The 6000-nt window shown below is 36.5% G+C and overlaps 1 protein-coding gene across 1 annotated transcript in view; it reads left to right on the top strand.

Moving 5' to 3' along the window:
- DCDC1 (doublecortin domain containing 1) overlaps nucleotides 1–5403 on the top strand; it is a 418614-nt gene extending 413211 nt beyond the window's left edge. Inside the window, exon 40 of the mRNA XM_074955137.1 lies at nucleotides 4882–5403. The gene's annotated coding sequence lies outside the window, so the exon portion shown is untranslated. The remainder of the gene's footprint in view (nucleotides 1–4881) is intronic.
- Nucleotides 5404–6000: the final 597 nt, after the last annotated feature.

Below are 6000 nucleotides of genomic sequence, written 5' to 3' on the forward strand. Positions count from 1 at the left end.
TAAGGTTTAACCTCTTGACTGTGCCAACTGTCCTAGGTACATACAGAAAATGCAGAACATTATACTATGAAATGTCAGTTTAAAGGGACAGCACCACAATTGCAGTGGATTTTAGCAACGAAGTGTTTAAGTATGCCTTTTATTTGAACAGCTCTTTCTTTTCATATTTCCACCTCCCTTCTTTTTCTGTGATTTATTATTTGCCTTTCCCCACATCTATACTGTTTTCAAGTATGTTATTTATTTATACAAATCGCTGATAGTCCCACTAGATCACTTGTGTCTCCCTGGGATGAGTAAATCATTTCTGAGACATCCATTCCCATTAGTAAAGACCAGGAGGTGCCGTTGCTGGCTATAATTCCAACTCAGCAGGGCACAGGACCACTGGACAATTGGAAATGATGGCAGCAGCAACTGCAGTCAGAGAGTAGAACAGAACAATAAAATATATGGTACCAAATTTGCACTAGCAATGAATACTAGTGTGAATATTAGATATTGGAATTGATCAAAAAACATGAACATTTTTGATGAAAATCTTTGAAATGTTTGGAGGGGTATCAAAAAATTGACATTTTAAAAATTTTGACCAGCTCTATTAAGTATACCCCATGTTTCGCACAGCTGAAACGAACGTATTTCAGTTCTGTCACTGATGCTGCATACAGTACCATACAATGCAGACCAAACTCCCACATTCTATAGGGTGAAATAGAAGTGTCATGTGTTTCCATCCTAAATCTTAAAATATCTTATCATTATTACTGAGTTAAAGGAATTGTATTACAATAATTGCTCAGATGAGATAGGAGCTGCATTGTACATATGTAGTCACAGTGACAGAACAGTCCATGTCCCAAAGAGTTTACAATCCAAGGTCTTGGGGGTCTTTCTGGTAATTGCAGTGGGTTTTGGATTAGGCCCTAAATAAATAATATGGAGAAAGAGGATGTGTGCTGGGGGTTGGGGAAGGATTAGTTCAATCTATATGCCAGTTCAATTCATGGGATCTCTCTGAGGCTAACAAGGGTGCCATTTAGTAATAATTGTGTTGATGGTATTTTTGTATATAGACACTATCATTTAGTAACTGGAGTGAGACAAACAACTCCTTTCATATAGGTCATCACAACCCATCTGGTGAGATTAATTACTTTGACTTTAACCAGTTTTGAACCAGACACCTGTTGATAAAGTGCTCTGTATCCCATCACCTATCACCCTTGTCTTTTTCTGATGTACTGTGTTAAATATACCTTAAACCCTTTGACCAAAACAAGGTAGTGAAGAGACACATGATTGTTTTTAAAGTTAAAAAAAATAGCTGATTTTTTAGAATCTCAAAAAAGTTTACCCTCACTTTGTGTTTTTGAAATTTTGTGTGGATTCTTATTTTATAAGAAAGTATATGTTTCTGTTCAGGTCCAGTTTGATAAGCATAGTGGAACAGGAATTATTGCTTGTAACTACTGTATAACAACCATTTAGATGTTCGCTTTCTGTGGGTCTCCTTTCTGGGGTTCATTACTGTTAGAACTTTATGGGATGCTCTATATAAACACCAAAATACTTCACTCTTCCTTGGCATTTGTGCTCCAGTTTTTGTATTTCTTATGAGATCCATTTCTTCTGTATCCACAAAGAAGTACCCCTCCCCCAAGATTACGGTTAAAAAGAGATTGCTTCCTGATACAATAGATCTGCTAAGGCATTATACTAGGAATCTTGGTCAAGTGGCCTGAAAGGGACCTACTCAGTGAATAAATGAGAAGGGCCAAATTCTGCACTCTCTTACATTTGTGCAACCTTATTATCTTAAATAAACTGAAAGCAAAATTAGATAGCCCATTAGTGGGAGAGGGAAGACAGGAAGAAAATGAGGGAGGGGAAAAGGGTCTGAGAGGAAAGTCCCTGTTTGGGATAATGAAAAATGAAGATCAAGGAGTTTGAGGAAGGGAAGAGGAAGCATCTCTGCAGTTTTGGTGGATCCAGGCCTCATTTAGCCTTAGTCAACTCCTAAAGTAAAGATCAGTTCAAAATCATATTATAATCCCCTTATGAATGTACTGCAAAGTTACCATCTACAGATAAGAGGTAGAACTGAAAAAGTAGCTATGCGGCTTTGTTTTCTGTTAGCTGCATAGAGTTTGCAATTAGGATTAAAACACATCAAAACAGTTCCAGTAGGTTTTTGGGTGGTTAAACCTCCAATTTTAATTGAACTGCCTTCAGCTGGTGATAAAAATCTGCCTTTTTAAAAGGTCATGCAAACTGCATAGTTTCTGTAGCATATTAAATTCAACTTGAATTTGCATTATATGTAATAATATGGGGTGGGAGATTCATGGGTTTCATAGAAATATGTGTATTTGTCCACCCAAAATGTTAGGCTACTTAAGCCTCTTTCCCTCAGGATGGTCCTGTTTCTTTTCCTTTCCTTTTTTCATTTTATTTTTCCATGTGTCTTTTAAAGCAGTCTTATTCTACTGCCTTCAGTCAAGTTAACATATAAGCAATAAGATACTAAGGAGACTTCTCTGGTCCAGCTCCTAACCTGCATAAGAGCTTCTGGTTGGCACACCTGAGAAGAGGGGGCAAAGGTATTCTAAAGCCCCGGTTGTTTTTCCCTTATACCTCTGGATTTCCAGGAGCCAGTTCAGCGCTGGCACGCTTAACTTGCACTGGCTTGTAAAGGTTCATATGGGCAATAACGCTGGCCAGGGATCACCAGACATACCCCCTTGCAAACTATATGCCAGAGAAGGAGAAAACAGGAAGGAGTGAATTGGAGCCAGGATTTTTGTGCCTGCTGAACCTTTAGGGAAGCTTTATAATCACTTTAGTGATGCAAATATGCTATAGTACAACGAGGGATCTGGCCTGTTAGAACCCCTTATTCTCCCCAACATGCACAATAGTATGTGCTTATAAATCAATCTTTTATTGCTCTCCTAAAAGAACTAAATAAATAAAGCTATTTTGTTTTTTAAAAAGAATGTTAGCCACAAGTAATGCTGTATTCTTGAAAGATCTAAAATCCTTCCAGTCATGAGATAATTACCAGGCATTCTTATATTCACAGGTAAGCTATTGTATGGAAAAATGTTGAAGCAGAAGTTTTTAAAAAATCTTACTAATGTGAAAGAGTTTATGAATTTTAATAAACTAAATATTTCAAGTGAATATGCAGGAGAAAGGCAACCTTTCAATGTTACCTTTCAGTCTTCTGCATAAAACTGTGACCAATTTAGGGGAAAGATAAGCCTAGGAAATTAAAATCAATAAAAAGGGGAGGCACTTCTCTGGTTTGCGTTTTGGAGTAACTGAAGGCAGAGCTATTAATGCAGATTAGCACCCACTTTTGCCTAACCCAACAAAGCAGACAAATTGCAGTGACCTCGCAAGACAGAGGTCTGAACGTTTTATAATAATAAATCAGTCCCTTAGTATACACATTTCCTGTTTCATAAATCAGGGATTAAATTATATGGTCTCACAGTTTTGATTTATTTGACATCTGTCTATAAGTACACTGGACTGCTGCGGTTTTGGCTGGTGATGTCACATATAGGTAAGCCAGGGACACCAATGAATTTCTTGTCCTCAAAAATCCTAGCTTCATTCCTGCTTACAATAATATTCAAAAAGAACAATAAGTACCTAATATAACAGTTAAGCGACACAGCGTCAAACTCACAGACAGAGCTGAGCATGCAGATGAAGCACAGCAAATTTACGGGGCTCTTCATTTTGCCATAAGGATGAAGAAGCAGTTATTCACCTGTGCACTTTTTCAGACTTTTGCCACAGACAATGGTAGTGTTCTGAGTAAAGAAAGAGAGAATATTGTGAAATTTGGGGAAAAAGACAATCAAATTTGCCAAAATTATTTGAGTTCTCAAAATTAAGCATCTTTTTGCTCAGCAAATTTTTGAGAAACTCAGCAAAACCTTTTGTTTTTGCTTTCTCCGCCCCACAAATTAAAAAAAACAGCTGTCCAACTGGACACAACCTACATTGAATTTGAAGGGAGGAACCCACATTTCAGGGGAGAATAGTGTAGAGGAGGACAGGAGACCAGTGTATGTGTACATGGTTAGAATTCTACCTGCAATTACAGCATCTCTGTAAGCAGTTCCTTTAATAAAGAGCTAGTTTAGTTTTAGAAACATGGAGTCTCCTCCTGCTACTACCCTGGACCCAGTACAGGAAATACAGCTCATGTCACAGAGCATAGCTTCTATGCCACCCAGGGATTCCCCCAGCATAAGGAAAAACCCCAGATAGGTGGTGAAGCTGATTTTTACTGCCACTTTGCACTGCTGGAAGAATCCGAGAGTTTTTAAGTTGTCACTTGTTTAAAAAAAAAAAAAAAGAACAACAAAACCCATCTCTAAGTTGTAGCACCATATCATTAAAGATCACTAAAGCTTTTCTTGACTGTTTCTGTCTCTTTTTTTTATGTCTGCCTTTTTCTTGCTAACAGTAAAGTCTGATGTTAATGGAAAAACCATTAAAAAAAACCCTATTATCCTATGAAGAAAAAGTGAGTGCACTCAAGTGTAAAAGGAAGACTTATTGATCAATTTTCAGCTAAACTTTGCTTGTCTGACACTTCGCAGTAGAGGAATGTGTTTTTATTGCATGACCAGGTAGTTCAGATTTCCGGTCATTCTTAGTAAAGACCCTTTTTATAACATTGATAAAATTTTATCACAGAGCTATGAAAACAAAATTAGATTTCATAACTCACATCAGACCTTAAAAGAACTGCTTCTATAAATTTTTAAAACATCATATTTAATATACCTATTCTGAAAAAAATATTTTTTAATTTGATTGCAAGTTTTACTGAAATTCTCTTTTATTTTTTCCCAGAAGGGAGGAATTGCTTTGGCTGTCAGTAAACAAATGACTCCAGAAGAACAATGAAAAAATGTCGTCAGCGAATTATCTTTATTTATTTCAAGTTGACTGCAATCTACTGGCGTACTCTTCTGTACAATTAATCTGGTGTGACATAAAATGCATTTCAAAAATGCTGCATTCTGACAGCTGATCGCCTGTATACAATGCACAGAGCTTGGGAAATCAGTTACAGTGCTTGTGCATGCATGTGCAGTAACTGCTTTCCAAAAGTGCATGGCAATGTGTGCTCCATATCTAAGGAAATAATTAAGTATTGTGACTGTTGGCTATGTAAATTCCATAACTTTCAGAATTAGTCCACAGTATTGAGGGACTGGATAATTAAAATGAATTTTCAGAATCTATTCTTGCAAAGGCTGTCTGCAGTGATTTTGTGTTTGAAGGGAATAGTTGCAGGGATCTATTCTAAAATACATATATGTAATTTGGAGAACAATCTTCAGTAAGAAAAATAGCTTTAGCATATGAATATAGGTGAAGTAATTTACATTGAATTGATTAAGAATCATAATTAAACTTGTTTCTAAAGATACCTGTTTTTGTAATGTTCTAAAGTCCACTTTTTTATCAGGAATGATCTAAAAATAAACTGTGTTCTGCAGCTTCTGCACTGGTTCCTTGCAGAAATGAACAGCAGCAGTAAAAAGTGGCAGGCAAAACATTTCACACATCATAATCTTCACAAGTATCCCAAGTTTTTGAAAGTGCTACTCCATGAGCTATACAATCATATTTGCTTGTTGTGCTTCTGCAGACAAGTTACCACCATTTTTAATGCCTAAAAGACTGTCACTATTTTGGGAAGAAAATTTTTATTAGGTGGAAAAGAGCCTAATGTTGAACATACACACACAAAAAGCCTTCACCTGAAGCAGACACATAGTACACTAAAGAGAAAATTAATTACAGAGCAAACCAGTGGAAAATTGTTCTTACCAAAAGAAAGAAGCTTAATTAAGAGCCTACTCCAACACTTACTGAAGTTAATGGTAGCCTTCCCATTGACTTCAGAGGATATTGCATAAGAGCCTAAGTTAATATTCCTTGCTATTGTAAAGTCATTTATTG

This window comes from Natator depressus, chromosome 6 (genome assembly GCF_965152275.1).
Source record: "Natator depressus isolate rNatDep1 chromosome 6, rNatDep2.hap1, whole genome shotgun sequence".
In the NCBI taxonomy this organism is placed as follows: Eukaryota; Metazoa; Chordata; order Testudines; family Cheloniidae; genus Natator; species Natator depressus.